The sequence below is a fragment of the Notolepis coatsorum genome (assembly GCF_963971535.1).
Source record: "Notolepis coatsorum genome assembly, chromosome: 2".
Classification (NCBI taxonomy): Eukaryota; Metazoa; Chordata; class Actinopteri; order Aulopiformes; family Paralepididae; genus Notolepis; species Notolepis coatsorum.
Genome location: NC_140166.1, coordinates 137,474,417 through 137,496,992, shown reverse-complemented (window position 1 = coordinate 137,496,992; position 22,576 = coordinate 137,474,417). Strand labels below are relative to the sequence as shown.

The 22,576-nt window shown below is 43.0% G+C and overlaps 1 protein-coding gene across 3 annotated transcripts in view; it reads left to right on the top strand.

The window, feature by feature from the left end:
- Nucleotides 1–22,576, top strand: part of fpr1 (formyl peptide receptor 1) — an 87,560-nt gene that overhangs the window by 60,101 nt on the left and 4,883 nt on the right. The window contains exon 1 of one of the 3 annotated variants that reach the window (XM_084308901.1): nt 16,336–16,447. The exons of the other annotated variants lie outside the window; for them this stretch is intronic. The gene's annotated coding sequence lies outside the window, so the exon portion shown is untranslated. Of the gene's footprint in view, nt 1–16,335; nt 16,448–22,576 lie in introns of those variants that run through there. 3 annotated transcript variants of the gene reach the window in all.

Below are 22,576 nucleotides of genomic sequence, written 5' to 3'. Positions count from 1 at the left end.
CAACAGTCCCCACCCGCTGTTTTATTGTATTTGTACCTGTACTATCCACTGTCAGCTGTTTATCTCTCTTTGTGAGCTTGATTAAATAGCGTTAGCTCACGTTAGCTAGCGATAGCTCCGCGGCTAATTTTAGCTCACCCTAAACTAAATCAATGACTAGGTTCTAAAGTATTCAAGTAGTTTTCACTGCACATAGAAGTAGCCAAACAGCGGGAGCATTTCGGGAGCATATTACCAAAACCCAGGCAATTTCGAGCCCTTAATGAATCAAATAGTCTGCCATGGCTACATGCTAACGCTAACATTGTGCGCAACTAGGAAAAACCTGGCAGCGATAAGGGAATCGAAAGTCACGGGAGCCACACGGTTCCAGGCATCGGCCAATTAGGAACCGGTTCCCAACCGGAACCGGTTTTCGATTCCCATCCCTAGACATAACTGTATACAAGACATCAATATGTTACGCTTTAGGGGCAGCCGGGTGGCGCAGTGGGCAAGGCGCTCGCCACCACGCAGGAGATACTGGTATCGAGCCCAGCTCTCGGCGTTGCTTCCGTCTTGGGCGGCCGTCGTACTAACACAATTGGCAGTGTTACAGAGGGTGTGAAAGCCGGTGGGTGGGTCCTGGTCGTTGTAAACAGCGACTCCTACAGTTCGGCCGGGGCTCCTGCTCAGCGAGGAAAGGATCTAAGGGGGGTAGTGTGATCCTTCCACACGTTACACCCTCTCAGTGAGAGTCTGCGCTGCCAGGTGAAAAGAAGCGGTTGATTGGCTACACATGTGTCGGAGGAAGCATGTGATAGCCTCTACTAGGGCTGGGTGATATGGCCCAGAACGTTATCGCAATAAAATAATAAAATAATTTTCCTATCACTCGATATCGATAATTATCGTCGATATAATTTCTGTCAAGTTTAATTAACTTCTTATGCCCGGTGCCGACGGACGGGCTATTAATAGACTCACTTGTTTTGCTGCGGTAGAACGGAGACGAGTTGGAGAGCCGTCGCGTGTCGAGCCAACCCTTTGAGAAGCGTTGTGGTCCCGGCTTGAATTCTCCATGAATGTGTCTAAGTCCATAATCCATATAAATCCATTTTGTTATATCCAACACAGTCTGAATGAATGTTTCTTGTGATTATGCCGCGTGATTTCAAACAACCAAAACAACTGAATGTCTCGAGTTGATGTCGTCATCAGTCCGCGCACGTTCTTCTACGCAGTATACTAAACACCAGTGAGTGCATAGATTATTTTATTCCACCAGGGGGCGATAGTCTGGAGGAGTGGGGAGGGTATTGGGTCCAGCTGGCATGTAGTGGGACGGTTCAACGTGTCAATGCTTCGGCATCTGATGGGAGAGAAAGATGAGGCTCTTGATTCAGCACTTGGAGTGGGTGGGGGTTGGGAGAAGCAGCTGCGTATGTGTTCTCTACCTTTTTCTCAAAGTCTTCCGCAGAGAGAGTGGCCGAGGGGGAGGGTGGTGGCGCGTGCACAGGGCTGTACGCTAAGCTTTTTCACTAGGGGCACACTTGCCCCTAAATGAGAAATTTAGGGACAAAAAAATTTTTTTAGGGGCAAATTTTTAAATAACAATTTTACCATTATTAAAAAATATGTTGTTCCTGCCTCATTACTGTGGTCCTTTTATTTAACATTTAAGTGCGTTTGTTTTCAGGTTTGTATCTTTTATAATGAACCAACTGAGAGTGTGTAAATCACTAATAGAACAAAAACAACAAACTGTGTGTGTGTGACTGTGCGCGCGCTTGTGTAGTGCTCCTTGAATGAGATCATCACAACACACACACCATTGCATTAATCAGGAGGACAAGAAACTCTGCATACATTTGTTTCACAATGAAAAGTGCTTTAGAAATCAAATGAATTATTATTATTGTAAATAACCCCATGAAAGGTTTATTATTTGTATGGGTAATTACCTGCTTCATATTTGTGATGTTACTGGTTTCAGTGTGTGCCTAAAGTGATCAATGTGTTGGGCCGTTTATAGAGATCTATGCCAATTAATGTTTATGTATATCCGGGACTTTTCTTTTATAAGAATTGAGAGGTATTTGTATATGTGACCTTTATTTTGAAAACAGTGTTGCGACCCAACCTTATTTACATTTGCGCTTTTGACAGTGAAATGTTCAGTCCAGCTTAGCTCGAAGGAAAGACTAATAAAAAAGGTTTAATTGACCCGTATGAGGCTCTTACGGTAGGACTTTGATTGTTTATAGAAGTGGAATGTAATACTATGCAAAACGAGAAATAAACAGTGATTTTATTTTACCAGCAGTAAAGTTGCAAGCCACTTTCATTTCATATACGGGGAACCGACAATTAGTGATGCACCGATGTGAAAATCGTGGCCGATACCGATAACCGATATTAATATTGCTGTTCTGGCCGATACCGATATTTACCGATGTCGATATCTCTGTATAGAAAACACTTTTTTATGATAATCAAATAAAGAGCTATTTTCCAAAACGCATACTTTTTTTACTTTTGTAACTTATTTTCAGAAATGACTGATATTTTGAAACTATTTAAGGCCAAAACATGTAAAAAAAAAAAAAACGTTTTTTTTTTTTTTTTTAATATCGGTCCTATCTTGATATCGGTCCGATACCGATGTGTAAAAAAACTGCCATATCGGCCGATATTATATCGGCGGCCGATATATCGTGCATCACTACCGACAATTATTAGTATTATCTTATTTGCATATTGTCTCATTATTAGATAGATAGGTTGATACTTTATTGATCCCCGGTGTCAATTTAAGTAGACAGTATTTCACGTCCTAATAGTGGGGTACTCACGTAATGCATGGCTGAACCTGAACGTTAGAATTTTCCGTGTCCCCATCAATCAATCATCACATCATCACGTCAATCATCATCTTATCATCTCTCCACATCGGACGTGGTTGTCATAAGATGGACTGATATCATAGGGCTGGGCGATATGGAAAAAAATCATATTGCGATAACGATATGATAATGTTATCATATTTCTCTATATCGATAATTATCGAATTGGTATAAGTATTAAAAAATAATTTTTTTTAACAACAGATGTATGTTTATTTTGCAGCAATTCTTTGTCATTGCCGCCATCTTTAGTGTTACATCCCCTCACACTCCAGTTCTCAGGCTGCAGCTGGTTTAAAAGCTAAAGTAAACTGGCTTCTCTGCTGGCTGTGGCTCCAGGGGAGTTGAACAGTTCTGGCTCTGCTAGTTTATTTTCGATCTTTTGGCGCTTTTTTGGTGGACAAACCACCGCACATGTGCACCGTGACTTGTGACTGGAGTCTAGTTCTGCTAGCACACATAGCCTACTGTGTACACAGACGGTTTCAAACTGTATTTTAAATTAGAAAGCAAACAAAATAAATGGACAAGAGAAAAATAAATCTCAATTTGGTCAGTATTGTCATTTGGACAAGCAAAGCCATTACTTTAAGTTGCATGCAAGAAAGACAAGTCTGTCCACTGTCTCTGGTTTTAAAACTGCCCTGTTGCAGGTCACAAAAAAAACGATTTTTCGATTTTTTATTTTATTTCGATGTTCGATATCGATTATTAAAATATATCGCGATATTTATAGTTATCGTTATATCGCCCAGCCCTATGATATCATATCCATTATCCACTCCGTTGTTCTTGCAGAGCAAGAGCCATATTATTATTGAAAGGAAGCGGCCACATTCAGTTTCGTTTCGCTAGGAATTATGTGATTTGGTGTTGGATGTATAGACTCTACGCAGCCAGGGACATGGTCTTTAATCGCACGATAGACTACAAGTACCAAGTAGGGATGCACGATAATTATCGGGCCGATAATTATCGGGCCGATATCAGCAATTATGACGTCATCCCGATAAACCCGATAACGTTATTAATAGCTCCGATAATATAATATATTTTTTGGTAAAAAAAAATGCTGTGTGGGTGAATTGGAATGAAGTGCGTTTGTTTTGACTGTAGGCTCATCCCGTTTTGCCAGTACTGTGGTACGACTGACAGCGTGTGGTTTAGGAACAGGGCGTTTTACACAAATCCAGCGCTCCCTTTCTTGGCTGTGACGTAGGCACGTAAGTTTCTGAATCAGCGCGGACGTTAAAAACAAAGATGGCCGCGTCGGTACTCGGAATTTCAGAGGAAAAAGATTGCTTGCTATTTGTAATAAATGCAATGCAGAAGTTCCACAAGGAGGGAAAAGGGCAACAACTTGTAATACATCCAGCCTGACGGGTCACCTGCGGCATCACCACCGCTACGATGGTGTGTTATTGTGTTAACTTAGAAGCCTACGACGATGCGTGGAGCTAAGCAAAGCTAGCCCCTTCCATGGCTGTGATGCAACCCTCGGTTGAACGCAGTCACTTATTGCTCCATAGTAGCCAGTAGAGCTGCCGCGATTACTGCATTACCGCGGTATCGCGGTTACATCACACCCACCGCAAGAGTAGGCTGAATACCGCATCACGCTGTTTTTTTATAATAATAATAAAGTACTAGGGGTGGGAATCACCAGTTTCATCATGATACGATACGATATCGATTCTTTGGACAACGATACGATATTTGCCGATATCACAAAGTCTCTCACGATACAATACGATACGATTAGATTCAGGTGCCTGCGATCGATATGAGATGATATCATATGCCCATTTAACACAATCAGTTATGAGACTCGCCACAGGATTTTCAAAATAAGAGTATCGATATGAATCGATCTTATTACATCGCATCGATCCGATTCGATCGTTGATAATTACATCGATGTATCGATCTGGATCGATGTATCGTCCCACCCCTATAAAGTACCCTCCTCTCGTTGGGCTTGCGGCTCTGCAGATATACCCTACTCCTCTATCGAGGTTCCAAGCGACCCTATTGGGTACCAGAAAAGTCACGTGAAACATTACAGACCACTGATTGGTCAGAAGAGAGACGCGTCACACGTTGGATCAGAGCTCATCACAACACGGCTAATAACGTTAGCTTTAGCTCCCCGCCGGAGTGGACTACCATCGCTCCTCAGGAGTACTAAACGAGACATAATGATTTTACTGTCTGCAACGAATGTTATAATAAAAGCCCTTCGTTCTATACACTTGTCTGATTGAAAACGTTATTAACAGACCGCAGAATGGGACAACTCGGCACGCTCTGAGCAAGGAAAGGAACTGAGATATGAATTGAGTATTTCTTGCCTTGCTATGGTCCGGTAAATACGCTGATGTTATTGAATGTGTAACTATATAACGTTAATGCCACAAAACGAATGCCTTTATTATAAAGTAGTAACTTTATAATAATAATAAGAAGAAGAAAGGGTCGGGGGGGGTAACCACCCCTGCCTGCGACGCCGAGTGAACGGCGCATGACCAGAGGGGAAACTTCGAATCCGTGTTTCACTTTCAATAACGAATGCGTGCTTGCCGAATCCCAAACAATATTCATGCTGCAAAGTCATCCTCTAAAGATAGACATTTAGACTAGAGGCAGGCTATATGCTATAAAGAGTAGACTACTAAAAAAAAATGCATTCAAACTTTTTTTTAAATTTTTTTTGTGTGCGTGCGGTAATAACCGCGGCGGTAGGAAATATTTCGCAAATTTGTGCGGTAAGGAAAACATCAATACCGCGGCAGCTCTAGTAGCCAGGTTAATTTGCACCACCAAGGACTGCTTAAAAGCTAGCGGCTTGGGTCATTTCTGTCAAACTTCTTTAATTTAGCAAACGACTCGACAATAGCTGGCTTTGGATTCACAGCAGCTTCTAGGTTCTAGCTTCTAGCTTGTTGCAGGTGACTTGTTGTGGTGGTGATGTGTCCACTCAAAGCCTTTTTTTCAAGGCTCCGCTTTGAAAAAAGAAGAACAAAAAGCTTTGAGCGTCTTAGGTTGGATGTATTATAAGTTGTTGACGGATTGTGAATTTTCATTTGGAAAAATAAATATGGTCACTTTATCAGTCAAAACTGTTGTCTTGGCTTTTGTTTCTGTTGTCTGGTTAGGTCACATTTAAGTTGGTGTTAAGTTATTGTCCTGGGAAGTCTTTTTATGTATTATTATTGTATTGTGATATGTTTTGTTTCATGTTGAAAAAAAAAAGTTGATAAAAAAAATATACATTACATTTTTTATAATACAATAAATATCGGTTATCGGCCTGAGGAGCATAAAGTTATCGGTATCGGTGTCAAAAAATCAATATCGTGCATCCCTAGTACCAAGTATATAGCGTGACCCAGATTCACTCCACGCAAATCTTTTTTTCACTCAGGCTATTGCAGTAAGTTCATTCATTGCAGACAGATTCTTTCATAGCACCACGACGTGTCGCACTGTACAGCCTTGGTTGTAGGCTAATGTTTTACAATTTTTTTATCCAATTTGTATGGATTAATTTAGGAGTGAAATGCGAATGAAGGGTTGAAATCACTACTCGCAACGTTGCTACCAGATATAATATTTCACTCGCAACGGCAAAATTAAGGGGCAATTTGCGATCATCTCGTCGCAGTGTACAGCCCTGGTGCAGTTTGTGGAGGTTCTTAGCCGAGGCCTCAATCTTATGGTGAAAGAAAGGGGCTTTGGCAGTAAATGTTTTTGAGAATGTTCACAAGAGACGGAGCTTGTCGAAGGAGGTTGAGAGGGCTGAAACGTCCAGGTTGCCGTATATATATGGGGGAAGAGCAGAGAAAGTCTCACTCAAGGGTAGGGCTGACAGGATATCAGAGGAGAGGGTGGGTGGAGACGGGGAGCGTACGTTGCATCTGAATGGTGGTTTGGGGTTTAGCATAAGAGTGTAGTGAGAAGGATACAAAGAAGTGTGATAAATGGAGGGGAGTTACTGTGGTGTTAATTATTCTGGAATAGGGATGGGAATCGAAAACCGGTTCCCGTTGGGAGCCGGTTCCTAATTGTCCGATTCCTGGAATCGCATGCCTCCGTGACTATCGATTCCTCTTGTCGATGGCAGGTTTTCCCGACAGTTGCGCATAACGTTAGCGCCACGCATGTAGTAGCCATGGCAGACTATTTGATTCACTGTTTGGCTGCTTCTATGTGCAGTGAAAACTACTCCAATGTTTTAGAACCTAGTCATTGATTTAATTCAGGGTAATCTAAGATTAGCCGCGGAGCTAACGCTAGCTAATCAAGCTCACAGATAGAGATAACAGCTGACAGCAGGTAGTACAGGTACAAATAAAATAAAAAAGGGTGTGGGGCTGTTGTGTAAACCTTGTACTCTTTAGTTCACATTGGTCCCCGGGCGCGGCCCTCGCCGACGCCTGTCTGCTCTCGGCTGCCCTTGGGGGGAAGGACGACGGGATGGGTTAAGCGCAGAGATGAATCGCATCGGCGATCCTACAAAGACAATACATGCGTGTGTGTTCCGGTGTGTGTGTGCTAACCGTGTGTGCTAACCGCTAAACATTGAGGATAATTGCATGCCAATTAAAGACCTCTGAACAGGTCCTGCATTATTATTATTAAATGTTAGGTTTTACAAAAGTTCTTGTGACAAAGTAAAATGTGACTTAACATGAATATTGGATTATTGTGTTTCCCATACATTGCTTTTATTTGTGGCAGCCCACACCACATTATCAAACAGGCCTGCCACAAATACATTTCCCAAATTTTAACACATTCCGTCTAGGGGGATTTCTGATAAAAGGCTCTACAAGCATTTTGGGGTAAAGTTCGTAACCAGATCTTTTAGCATAATTGGGGTATTTTCGGTATGCTGAATCCGATAAAACTGGTTTCCAAGCAAAATCTTTAGTTTCGGACCTTCTAATTTGCATAGCAAAATGGCCAATTTTCTCCAATAGCTCTAACCAGGAAAGTAAAAATGACAAAGAAAGTGTCTATGTTTTGAGGATCAGATAATGTGATTAGGAAATGTTTCAAAGTAATCCAGTGGCAATCCTACTCTTAAAATATGCAAATTAGTGGCAAAAAAACTAGGCAGGCGAAACATGAGAAAACGAGTGTCTACCTATGTTTTGAGGGTCAGAGAATGTGATCAGTGATTAAGGCAGATCGCTTAATAAATACAAATGAGCTAGCAATGAATTACACAACAATCCATTGCTGCTTGCAGTGTTGTCAGGGTGTGCGTTTTTTCGGAGTCGAAACTGGAGGATTGTTTGGTCCCTGGAAGTGCTGCTTGAATCATTGTGGAACAGCTGAGGTCACTGTCACTTGCAGCATTCTCGAGAACCGCTCATCCGATCCGACTTCACACTGCACTCTCTTGGTGTCCTCAGCAATACACCAGCAAAATGTAACCTCAGCATTTGCTGTTGTCAGCCACGGTCCTGTAAGTAAACAAAAAGATTCTGCTCACATGCTTTGTTGTTTGTTGATGCAACCATATTGTAACCCAATGATGTGACATTAGGACCCAGCAACAGGCCCTGGCAGTTGAATACATCTTTGTACGACTTGGCAAAATGCTCAGTGCAGTTCACTCGTATAGGGACCCGGATAGAAATACTAAGTTCCATAGTTCCTGAAAATGTGGGACCAGTTGTCCAAGGAAGCCAGGAAAACGGATCAGCTAATGGATGTTTAAAGTTCCCAAATATTAATATCGGCCAAACATCCCATCTGTCTTGCCCTTATTCCACAACCTAGTCAAGACAAAAGGTTACCTGCTTGACGGACTTAGACTAGCTGAATCAGTATCATCTTGTAGACCACCTTTTCAAAACACATTCTGAATCTTTAATGGGGGCCCCCATGGTCTTCCTCGGGCACTGCAAATGTGCTGCAAATCACATAGCATGGAAAATCTCTTTGGTGGATGTATCCTAACGGAGCACTGATCACTCTTCTGATTTAAGAACCATCTATTCATAACCCTTGTTTTATGCCAGATAATATACAATTCTACAACAATTCTGCCTTCATAGCTTGTCTGAATTAAGAATAATCACTGGCGGTTTGATTTTGAGCAAAGGGGTAAATTGCACAGCTGTTCTTGGCAATGTCCCATTCAGCTAGCTCCTAGTAGTATCTAGGTAGTGAGTTTTGAATGACAAATAATGATCCAATTCCACATTAGGGCAAACAAAGTTGAATTGATCTTGCATTGCTTTGCCCTCTTGGATCAACTTAAAAATCAACTTAAAAAAATATATATATATAATATAAAAGGTTACTCTTGATCAAACAAAGATGAATGTCCCTATTGGGATTAATAGTGCAATAACTAGCTTTTTCACCAAACTTCACTTGAAACAAATAAAAGGTGCCTATTGATCATCAAACAAGAATGAATTTCCCTATTAAGATTAATAAAGTGCAAATCTAACTTTCACCAAACATCACTTTTTGTAAAATAAAAGGTGACTTGTTAAAAAAAAATATATATATTTTTTTGAATCTATTTTGTTTTTTCAAAATCGTCCTAAATCATTCATTCGAATTAATCGATAATATCTAGGGATGTCCGATATTATCGGCCTACCGATATTATCGGCCGATATCGGCATTAAAATGTGCTATCGGAAAATATCGGTATCGGTTTTCAAATTTTTTTAAATAAAATAAAAAAAATTAAACATTTCTATAACCTTTATTTACCCAGGCAAGCAAGTAAGAACAAATTCTGATTTTATTTATTGTCAAAAGTATGCATAATGTTGTGTTAATTCCACAACAAGAGATATGTAATGTTAATTACCTGAAAATATTCCGCTTTTTGGGGGGGGAAACCCTGCATATATCGGAATCGGAAATTAGGAGTTGGACAATATCGGTATATCGGTATCGGTAAAAAAGCCAATATCGAGCATCCCTAATAATATCGCCCAGCCCTACTTCATAGGTTTCGTGGTAAATTAAACGTTGACGTCATCGGACTTATAAAAAAAGAAATTACAGTACCAAAATGTAGCACACCGGTGGATCTCACGTCAAACGGTACTCTGTACAGGGCTGTACGCTAAGCTTTTTCACTAGGGGCACACTTGCCCCTAAATCAGAAATTTAGGGGCAAAAAATATTTTTTAGGGGCAAATTTTTTTAATAACAATTTTACCATTATTTATATCGATTGTTTTTGATTTAAAAAAAAAAGAAAAAAAATATTTTATATATTTTTTTTAATAAAATATATATATTCTATAATCATACTTGTAGTTGTATTATCTGCGAGACATCGCCACCACGCAACAAGTCAAAATGCTCGCTATATGCAACCAGCTCCACTGTCTGTGTGTACTCGAGTAGCCTCCAGCTACGGCCAGGATTCTCCGGAGCTGCAGCTGGACCCTATACTGTAGCCTCCAGCTACGGCCAGGATTCTCCGGCGCTGCAGCTGGACCCTATTGACTATATTCAGCGTGCCCTCAGCTCGAATCCGCATCGACTCAGTGTTATAACTTATAAGACATTGATATCAGGAGCTATCTGAACTATTTAGTTTAATGGGACGTTTCGTTTTGAACAGTAAGCTAACGCGAGCTATCATGCACTACTAGATTTGCTGGAGGATTTGTTGATATCAGTAGCCGGGAGGGAGGAGGAGCAGACGCCGCAGCTCTCTCCGTGTGTCTGAGTTCAGTTCAGTTCGGCTCACTATAGGAGGTCGAACGCGTCGAAAATATGAAGCAATACTAACTTTACTTTTCTTCATAGCTAAATCAGACAGTCAGCCAGTCTATCAGAGTGAGTGCTCAGTCGATTGTTCCCGCTGATCATACCTGCTGAGTGCTCACTGCTCAGCTCGCGTGAGTGGCGTCATTACACGCCTTGGATAATTTAGGAGTGAAATGCGAATGCAAGGCTTGAAAGCACTGCTCGCAAGCCCGCCCCCAGATAATATTTACCAATCGCAACGGCCAATTAAAGGGGCAATTCGCGACCATCTCGTCGCACTGTACAGCCCTGCTGTAGTACCGACATCATTCGGTCGGTACCCTTAAAAGTACCGGATTCGGTACCCATCCCTACTCATAATGGAGAGTGTAACTTTTTTTCTCTCTGGTGCAGGGGAGGAAATTAGGCCACTTTACTGGCCAAATGCTAGTATTTTTTACGTTTGGCTGGTAAAAAAAATCAGATACCCGCCAGTTGGCTGGTAAGCCAAAAAGTTAGTTTCCTCCCCTGCTGGCGAGTATACAAAAAAATAAAACATTCTGCAATCACTGCACTGGCAAACGGTGCGCGTCTTCTGAGTGTTCGCTTTAGTTGACAGTGCCACGAGAGCACTGCACAAGACCACCCGCGGACATATAATGTTTAATAAACATTTGCGCAGTACTGGCCAACCCGCGGACATATAATAATAAAAGTCCCGCGGTACTAGGCTAGCCATCAGGAGCACTCGCAAACAGATAACGTTAAACACAGCAGAAGATGGAAAACAGACAGACTGACCAACGGGGAACTGCATCCAACCCTAGTACAACCCTCGAGTATAAGTTACTAAGGACACATTTAAATCACAGAGGTGTAATGTTAGTCTACTGGAACTGTATACAGTGGTTAGCTTCTAGTTAGCGTTTTAGCTATAGCTGCTTGCTAGCTAACGTTAGCCCTGTGTGCTCAAAGCAGCCAGCTAGGTGTATCTGTTATGACTATAATGTTTCCAAAAAAGCACCGGACTACGACGTAAGGTTAGACATTTTATTTCATGCTCAAAAGCCCCTGGCTTGCACATCGCAGTCACGAAAGGGGCTAGCTCAACCAGTGCACTGTGCACAACAGCACACCAACCCAACTGACGTTACCACAACACTTGACGGTACTTCACAGCACTGTCGTAAGACCACCGTGCTGTCTTAAAGGCACAGTGTGCCTACCCAGATGCATACACAACATTGACGCGGCTTGACATACAAAGAAGTAATTATCACAATTAGCGATAAAATTATTTTTTTTGTCTGGTAAAAAATCTGTTTGGCTGGTAAAAAAAATCAGATACTCGCCAGTTGGCTGGTAAGCCAAAAAGTTAGTTTCCTCCCCTGCGTGTAATGAAAGAATTGTGGGCAGTCTTTTAACTGTGTAGACCAGTGGTGCCCAACCAGTCGATCGCGATCGACAGGTAGATCGCGGGCTGATTTCAAGTAGATCTCGATTAATAAAATTTGATTATTTTTTTTATTTTTTTTAAATCAACTCTGCCTCTCCTTGTTAACTACAACATGCAATGCTGTTTGTTATTTAAGATGAGGTCGGACTCGGCACTGACAGATTTGTGTTCATTATGCTGCTTTTATAAAGCCTCAAATGATGGCTTACAATATACAATTTTGGCTGGTAGCTCTCGGCTAGGTGGTAAATTAAAAAGTAGATCTTGGTTAAAAAACGGTTGGGCACCCCTGGTGTAGACCTAGTAGTGTAGCCTATAGTGGACGTGTTCGATAATTCATGTTATTCTGTTCACGTTTGGAAATTACCGTTAAAGCTGAAGTGAAAGGACATAATGTTGTGGCTCGACGTTGTGCACTCAAATGACAAATTACCTGTGACTGCAATGGACTGCATAGTTCACTTTTGCTATAGGCAGGTCACAGCTGTTTTCTGTTAGTGCATTCCATAGACTGGCTTCGTTCTGAGTTCCGCATTCTGCCTTTTTTTCTTTCTTTCAACATTTTGTTTGAAAAATAGTTTTTTGACATTTGTGAATCGATTCAAAATTGTCCACGTCCACATCGTGATGCATTTAAGAATCACATTTTCCCCCACCCCTAGAGTCCATGCAGTGTTTATAATTAAGACTCGGATGGTCCGAACAGTTCTCAAGTTCACCAGCCCACGGTTGTGGAGCCTGATGGCTACTGGCACGAACGACTAGCCGAGGCAGTTCTTCTTGGCTACCACCTCTAGTTTGACCAGCTCCACTCGCTCTCACTACAGTTCGGTTTGTTATTGTCTCTTGAGTTGATGTTACCCTCCCAGCATTCTACGGCGAAGAAGAGGAGGTCCTTTCTTTTAGATGGCCTTGGTGTTGTTCGACCAGTCCAGTCTACTGTTCAAGTGTACTCCCAGGAACTTGTAGGTCTCCACCATCTCTACCTCCTCCCCTCGTATGGTGATGGCAGTGGGGGGCCTCTTCTTGCCCCGCCTAAAGTCCACCACCAGCTCCTTCGTCTAGCACTCATCCACATTTTCGTCCATGATGTAACTGATGATGGAGGTGTCATCAGAGAACTTCTGTTGGTGGCACGTGCTTGACTTGTAGCTGAAGTCAGGGGTGTAGAGGGTAAACAGGAAGGGTGACAGTGTGGTTTCTTGGGGGGCATTGGTGCTGCTCACCAGCACATCTGACTGGCTGCCCTGCAGTCGGACGTACTGTGGTCTGTTGGTGAGGTAATCGGTGATCCAGACCACCAGGCTGTGATCCAGATGCATTGCTGTGAGCCACTAGCCACAGAGGCTGGATAGTATTAAAGGCGCTGGATAATTCAAATAACATGATTCTCACTGCTGCACAGCCTCTCCAGGTGTGTATAGCTCTGTGGAGCATGTAGATGATGCCGTCTTTCACTCCGATGTTTCCTTGGTTGTACAGTTGTTCAGAACTTCTATGGATAAAAGCGTCGGCTAAATGTAAATGCTACCAGCTGACCAGACAACACCTTGAGCACCCTGGGGTTGGTGTTGTCTGGTCCTCTGGCCTTGGTCACACTGATCCTGGAGAGCTGCCTCCGTACCTGGCTGGAAGCGATGGGGCTCGGCGGGGTGGTGCTGGCGTGTGGGGAGTAGAACAGGCTGCTGCTGTCTGGAGTGGAGTGGGGGAGGACATTGGTGCTGATGGGGGGGGGGGGGGAACTATTTAAACTAATTTGCACATTCCGGGGAGCCCCTCCACCCGGTTGCTTCTTGAAGCCTGTTATTTTCTTGAGCCCCCCTGAAAAACTTGTTTGAGCAGTCTGCCTGTAGCTTCCCCTCTAGTCTGTCTTTATAGCTGTCCTATGGCTGCCCTGAGATCTGTAGCTCCTTTTGGACAACCTTGGCCCCCTCAATGTCCTCTGCCATAAAATCCCTCATTTTCCTGTTGAACAGTTGGTTTTTTATGTCCTTGTTGATCCAGGGTTTGTTGTTGGGGGAACAGCATACCTTTTTGTGGGTAAAGTTCTTCCCTCACAGAACCTAATGTGATGCAGTGGGAGAGTCCGTTGATAGTATCCCCATGTATTCTCTCAAACAGGTCCCAGGTCAGTTGTACTAAGGTACTCCCTCAGCTCCTCTTCAACTTCAGCAGACCACTGTGTGACAAGCCTGGTGATGGCTGGCTTTCTCCTGATGACGGGCTCGTATGTGGGTGCGAGTTGGATGAGGTTATGGTCCGAGCCCCAAGCGGGCGGGGTAGCAGTGGAGCTGCAGGTCCAGTGGTTTTGTATTTCACATACTGTGTGAAGTTGATCATTCCTTTGGCTAGTTTGACGTGGTTGAAGTCCCCATTGATGATGATGAAATGCGTCTGGATCTTTCGTCTGCAGTCCCGCGCCTGTGGAGTGGATGACGCCACCCACAGTGCTCTGTGGAATGTAAGCGGTGACCACGACGTAGGGCTGGGCGATAAAACGATAACGATAATCATCGCGATAAATTATTTCCTCGAAATAAACATGAAAAGTGGTCGCAAAGTTTTGATATATCGATTTTCCAAGCTTGGACCAAACAGTGTTCCATTCTATGCATATGATCCAGTGGCGGTAGATTGCCCCCTGGTGGAATATAATAATCTATGCACTGGGCCGTGTACACTGCATAGAAGAAGGTGCGCGGACTGATGACGACATCAACTCGAGACAAGACATTCAGTTTTGGTGGTTTGATAATAATCACGCGGCATAATCACAAGGAAGAAACATTCATTCAGACTGTGTTGGATATAACAAAATGGATTTATATGGATTATGGACTTGGACACATTCATGGAAAATTCAAGCCGGGACCACAACGCTTCTCAAAGGGTTGGCTTGCTCGACACGCGACGGCTCCAACTCGTCTCGTAGTGACGGCTTCGTTCTACCCCATCAAAACAAGTGAGTCTATTAATAGCCCGTCGCGCCGGGCATAAGAAGTTAATTAAACCTATAAGACTCCTATAAGACTGAACAGAATGGGTCTTAAACAAGACTCCAAATGCTCCTTATGTACAAATGGGGACGAGGGGACATTTATGCACATGTATTGGGACTGCCCACCAGTTAAGATATTCTGGGAAGAAGTGACCCAGCAATTATCAAATCTCTTAATTCTGAATATACCTGTACACCCCTCTGTATTATTGCTGAATGATGTTTTTGAGTATGCAGTACCTATACAGCTAAAGAGATTGGTTTTATCTGGTATTACAGTGGCTAAAAAACTGATAGCATCACAATGGTTTCAACCGGAAAAAATTTGCCGAAAGGTCTGGATTCTTACATATCTCGATGTGATTTATCTAGAAATATCTACAGCAAGAATTTTGGGTCTCAATGAATCCAAATTGACAATGTGGTTAGAAGTGGTGGAGAGAATAAAAGCTAGCATTTAATGGTAGTGTCTGGTTAGGAGCGAATGATAATGGATGGATTATCCATTGGGGGGTCCAGGGCGGGGGGTGCGAGCAAGAGCATATGTGTGTAGGGGAATAGATAGCAGGTATTAGGGGTATATCTTGTATAAGACATTTATCCAAATGGTGATTTAACTGATGTGCACTGTTAACAATGCTTGTATATCTAATCGTGTGTTGTCATGTTTGTTTATGCGTTTGTTTAAAAAATAATAAAAAAATAAAATACAAAAAAAATAAGTTAATTAAACTTGACAGAAATGTATATCGATGATAATTATCGATATCGAGTTATATGAAAATAATTGTATTTTATTACGATAACGTTTTTGGCCATATCGCCCAGCCCTACCACGACGCCATGTTAGCTCCCGTGGTAAATAATAATAATAATGCAGGACCTGTTGCAGAGGTCTTTATTCGGCATGCAACGACACTCAATGTTTTTAGCGGTACACACAGCGGTTAGTTTTAGCACACACACCGGAACACACACGCATGCATTGTCTCTTTAGGATTGCAGATGCGATTTGTCTCTGCGATTAACCCATCCCGTCGTCCTTCCCCCCCAAGGGCAGCCGGGAGCAGACCGGCGTCAACGTGAGCCGCGCCAGGGGACCAATCCAAGTGCTCCTGTCCGTCTTCGTCAAGGACGCCACAGCGTTAGCGATCTGTTGTTGTGCATGTTTTTCCATTGGGTTTATCTCATCGGGGGGGAAACCCTTGCGAGCACGGGGAGAACATGCAAACTCCACACAGAAAGGCCTGGGAGATACCCCACCTGGGTAACTGGCATCATGGAAACCTGGTCCCCAAGCGGGAATCGAACCCTGGACCTTCTTGCTGTGAGGCGACAGTGTTAACCACTACACCACCGTGCCGCTAGGAAGTATGGTCTCATACTTAGAGCCAGTAATTAATCATGATGTGACCAAGATTACACCAAGTGGAATTAACTCGGAGAGCAAGCCGTCTGCCTTTTCTTCAGAGGAACGCAAGTAGGTGGGGGGTGGAGAGTAAAAGGGAAGAATTGCGAACCGGTGATTTCCAAGGTAAAAATCAAATACTAATTTCGATTGATTCTCTGAATCTGAACTCTGAATCGAAATCCCCCAAAATGTCATCTTCTCAACCTTTTGTCTATAAAAACAAAACACAAATCTGGCAGAGATAATAATAATAATAATAATAAATCAAATTTATATAGCGCCTTTCATAGAACCCAAGGTCGCTTTACAATCAGGACAAAAAATAGGGCAAGGAAAGTAGGGGGGGAGGGGGAAGAGGGGATGAGGGACCTAATTTAATCTAAAACTAACTGATGGGGAAAGCCTTGGTGAAGAGGTGTGTTTTTAGAGCGGATTTGAAGGTGTCCAGGGTTGGGGCGTTGCGGATTTCGGGGGGGAGAGAGTTCCAGAGGGTAGGGGACGCCACGCTGAAGGCTCTGTCCCCAAAAGTCCGTAACCTGGTGCGAGGGATGGAGAGGAGACCTAGATCAGAGGATCGTAGGTTCCGGGATGGAGTGTACTGGTGGAGGAGATCAGACAGGTACCGGGGGGCGAGGGCATGGAGGGATTTGTAGGTGAGGAGCAGGAGTTTGAAGGTGATGCGGAACCTGACTGGAAGCCAGTGGAGATGGATGAGGGTGGGGGTGATGTGCTGCCAGGGCTTGGTGTGAGTGAGAACCCTGGCAGCTGAGTTCTGGACATACTGGAGCCTGTCCAGGGCTTTGCTGGGTACCCCGAACAGGACTCCATTACAATAGTCCAACCGGGAGGTGACAAATGAGTGGATCAGGGTCTCCGCCACAGAGTCTGAGAGTGAGGGTCGGAGACGGGAGATGGACACATCATTGGCCCTGTCTAACAAATGGATACTCCTCATTGATGAATAATTAAAACCAGACACGGACAGGCACAACGGATCAGTGTAGACTAGGGGTGTAATGGTACACAAAATCCACGGTTCGGTACGTACCTCGGTTTTGAAGTCACGGTTCGGTATGATTTTCGGTACAGTGGGGCAGGGGAAGAAATACAAAACAAAAAATAGCTTTTCATTTATCTATTTATTTATTTAACTATTAAACAATATAAAACAAATTGGCCATAATTTACTGAGCAAACTTTACTGCTGTAACCTACTAATAACACTTAAAGTAAATCTGAAGATTATTATATAGCAGATGCCTTGGATAAGTCGTGGACAACTGTAGCCAGGGGAGGAAATTAGGCCACTTTACTCGCCAAATGCGAGTATTTTTTACGTTTGGCGAGTGATTCATGAAGACCACTCGCCAGTCTGGCGAGTATACAAAAAAATAAAACATTCTGCAATCACTGCACTGGCAAACGGTGCGCGTCTTCTGAGTGTTCGCTTTAGTTGACAGTGCCACGAGAGCACTGCACAAGACCACCCGCGGACATATGTTTAATAAACGTTTGCGCAGTACTGGCCAACCCGCGGACATATAATAATAAAAGTCCCGTTGTACTACTAGGCTAGCCATCAGGAGCACTCGCAAACAGATACCGTTAAACACAGCAGAATATGGAAAACAGACAGACTGACCAACGGGGAACTGCATCCAACCCTAGTACAACCATCGAGTATAAGTTACTAAGGACACATTTAAATCACAGAGGTGTAATGTTAGTCTACTGGAACTGTATATAGCTGCTTGCTAGCTAACGTTAGCCCCGTGTGCTCAAAGCAGCCAGCTAGGTGTATATCTGTTATGACTATAATGTTTCCAAAAAAGCACCGGACTACGACGTAAGGTTAGACATTTTATTTCATGCTCAAAAGCCCCTGGCTTGCACATCGCAGTCACGAAAGGGGCTAGCTCAACCAGTGCACTGTGCACAACGTCAACAGCACACCAACCCAACTGACGTTACCACAACACTAGGGATGGGAATCGAAAACCGGTTCCCGTTGGGAACCGGTTCCTAATTGGCCGATGCCTGGAACCGTGTGGCTCCTGTGACTTTCGATTCCCTTAACGCTGCCAGGTTTTTCCTACAGTTGCGCGCGTTAGCATGTAGCCATGGCAGACTCTATTTGATTCCTTAAGGGCTCGAAATTGCCTGGCTTTTGGTCATATGCTCCCGAAATGCTCCCGCTGTTTGGCTACTTCTATGTGCAGTGAAAACTACTTGAATGCTTTCATTGATTTAGTTTAGGGTGAGCTAAAATTAGCCGCGGAGCTATCGCTAGCTAACGTGAGCTAACGCTATTTAATCAAGCTCACAAAGAGAGATAAACAGCTGACAGCGGATAGTACAGGTACAAATACAATAAAACAGCGGGTGGGGACTGTTCTGTAAACATTGTACTCTTTAGTTCACATATAATAAGAGCCGGATTGTTTATTTACTAAGTCCGTCAGACAGGAAGTACCATGGTGCAACATACAAATGTGTCCGTGTAGCAACACAAGCCAATACCTACAGGACAGGGGCCCGGGGAGGGAGCTCTGTGTGTGTGTGTGTGTGTGTGTGTGTGTGTGTGTGTGTGTGAGACAGAAGTCAGAGGAATAACGACTGTTATTCAATAGATTAAATTAGTTTAAGAATAAAAAAATAAATACATTTTAAGAGAATCTCAAATACATTATTTTATTTAAGTGTAGGCTATAGTTAATGTTTTATTTTTTACAGTTTTTGTATTTTTCTGACATGGTAAATGGCTGCTTTTTTATATAGCGCTTTTATCCAAAGCGCTTTACAATTTGTTCCTTACATTTTACCCAATCACTCACACATTCACACAACGACGGCGCAGGCAACCATGCAAGGTGCCAACCTGCTCATCGGGAGCAGTTAGGGGTTAAGTGTCTTGCTCAAGGACACATCGACACGCTGCCCGGGAGGAGCGGGAATCGAACCGGGAACCTCCGGATTGCCAGACGACTGCTCTACCTCCCGAGCCACTGTCGCCCCTGACATGGGGGCTCAACAATAAATGACAATCAGAAATGTCAAGTTGCATGTTGTTATTCTAACCAGCTTAGTTCTGTTGCATTTCCAATTTATTTATTTAAATTATAAATTGATCAGGTATCGATAAGAGAATCGATAAAGAATCGAATCGATAAGCAGAATCGATAATGGAATCGTATCGATAAAATCCTATCAATTCCCATCCCTACACAACACTTGACGGTACTTCACAGCACTGTCGTAAGACCACCGTGCTGTCTTAAAGGCACAGTGTGCCTACCCAGATGCATACACAACATTGACGCGGCTTGACATACAAAGAAGTAAAATCACAATTAGCGATTTTTTTTGTCTGGTAAAAAATCGGTTTGGCTGGTAAAAAAAATCAGATACTCGCCAGTTGGCTGGTAAGCCAAAAAGTTAGTTTCCTCCCCTGACTGTAGCGTGTGCTTGTTTATACAGAGCTGGTATGACTTGCTGGCTGAAATACGGACGAGAGGAAACTAGGTAGCGGGTAGGGCTGGGCGATATGACGATATTATATAAATATCGGGTACAGTTCATTAACGATACACTTTTTAAACGTATCGTGGATATCGTGATGTTTTGCCCAAGAGGCTTGTGTTGCGTCAATCTGGTCCACACGTTGACACTTTTGAACAGCGCCGCCCCACACACACACTACTGCATCAAAAGTTACTACTTATGATAACAAAGGCATTCGTTTTGTGGCATTAACGTTATATAGTTACACTTTCAATAACATCAGCGTATTTATATAGCAACGTCCGAGGTCGACCTAGATATAGCAAGCATTAGTCGTTCATATCTCAGCCCGTGCTGACTCAGTTGTGCCCATTCTGCGGTCTGTTAATAAAGTTTTCAATCAGACAGATGTATGGAAAGGCTTTTATTATAACATCCGTTGCAGTAAAATCATTATGCCTCCAGTCGTTTAGTCATTCTGCGGACCTAAAAGCTAAACGTCGGCCGCGGCGAGCTACCGCTGCCGTTGTTGTCATTGAGCTCTCCAATGGCGGAAGTAAAAAATGAATACGCGCTTGCCGATTGGTGCTAAGAACAGCAGGGCGGGTGCAAGCGGTGTGACGTAATTGGCAGACGCGACTGTCAATCAAAATTATTCTGTTTGCCGTCTGAATGAATGAAAACGTTATTAACAGATTGCAGCATGGGTACAATACAGTACAGCTCAATACAACAACAGTCAACAGTGGACTGGAGGATGCAGACCAGAGAAAGACTTTCATCTAGTTTACATCAGGGTCCCCCATTTTCAATTCATCATATTTCATATCTAAATCATATAATATCTCATGGCTAAATATATGCAATATATAATCTAATAATCCAATAATCTAAATCTAATATATAATATAAAAATGCTAAATGCATGTGTATTTTATTTTGTCTTTAATGTTAGCTTGCAAACTCAAATACTGTCTTGGTAAGCCTCATAATGAATTGTTTGGGGAAAAAAAGAAAAACATTGTGATGCGTGATCGTGTATCGCCGAAAGGTCAGAAAATATCATGATATCATATTTAGGCCATATCGCCCAGCCCTAGTAGCGGGGCTCTATTACTTTTAACATGTGCTTAAACCCTGTGTTCTCGACAACCGAGTATGGTTGCAGAACTGCTGCTATAAAAACACCTATGGCGTTTGTTGTTGCTTTGGCCCGGTCTGAATTAATAGCGAGATGCTGCTTGAATGCCACGGGGAGCTGGGTTTGCACTACGGTCTGTTTCCTCCGTGTACCAGTGATATTCACATTCGGGTGATGCCGTTTCAAATGCGTGAAAAAGTTCGCAAAAAAGTTTAACAATGCCGGCACGTAGCCCCTTTCGTGACTGTGATGCGAGGCTTGCATCAGTCACGAAAGGGGCTCTAGCCGGCACGTAGCTTTTGTGCCATCCACCCGTCTTTGTCCATTACTGTCGTTAACTGGGAATCCGAAATTATCCCAAACGGGAGACTTGAATGTTGTGGGAGCATCTTCTAGCTCTGGCTTGTCGGTTAGTATTGCTGCTGCACCCGCCATACTAAGGCTAATATGCTATGCTGAATTACAGCTATCGTTCAGCGTAGCTGCGTGGGATGAACAAACAACATCCGGTTAGTTGTGCACGTTATATTTGGGACGGGGGGATTTAAGTTCCGCAAAAAAAGGTTCCGTACCGTTGCAATCGTTCGGTACTGTACCAGAGGACCACATTGAGGCGGTACAGTACGTATTTGCGTACCGTTACACCCCTAGTGTAGACACTCATGATGTCTCTGTTGTTTTATGCATATGCAACAAGTACAATGCAATTCTTACACTCTATTTGCTCCACAGCATAAAGGAATAAAAAGCAACAATTAACAGAATAAACTGTCTGCGGTATGTGCAATAACATAAGTATAAGTAGGCTAAATTAAAATGTGTCTTTTCTGTTGCCTACCGAGTCCCACCATGGCTTCCTCTCTTCACAATTGTAGAACTTGTAGTCAAATCTGTGGAGCACGCCTGTAACCAAGCTCTTATATTAAATGTCCTTACCAACAGTCAGCATTAGGGATGTCCCGATCGCCTTTTTTTGCTTCCGATCCGATCCCGATCATGTGATTTTAAATATCTATCGATCTGATCGTTTCCGATCCGATCTTTCACATTAGTAATCAATTTTGACGCATTTTTGTCAGAAACTGGCAGAGCGAGACAAGCCCATCTGTTGCCTATAGTCCGGGGCGCGAGAGCGGAGGCTTTTGTTATTACATTCACCCTGAGAAATGTGCTTCTGCTTCATATGAGAAATATTAAAAGTTTCAATATATGTTTGCACATTAGTATACATTCAGTGTTCGACTTACGTAATGGTCCATTCTGGTCTGAAACGCCGACGATAATCCTCAGTCACGTAACGTTATCCTCCAGGTGAAAAGTTAGTCTGAAAACTTCGCCTCCAGCCTGTCCTCCTTGCAAACATTGCAACTGGCTTGACTTTCTATTTTAAAATGCTTAGTTCCAAACCTCTGACATTAAGTCTAGCTGCTCAAGTCAGTGGATATTA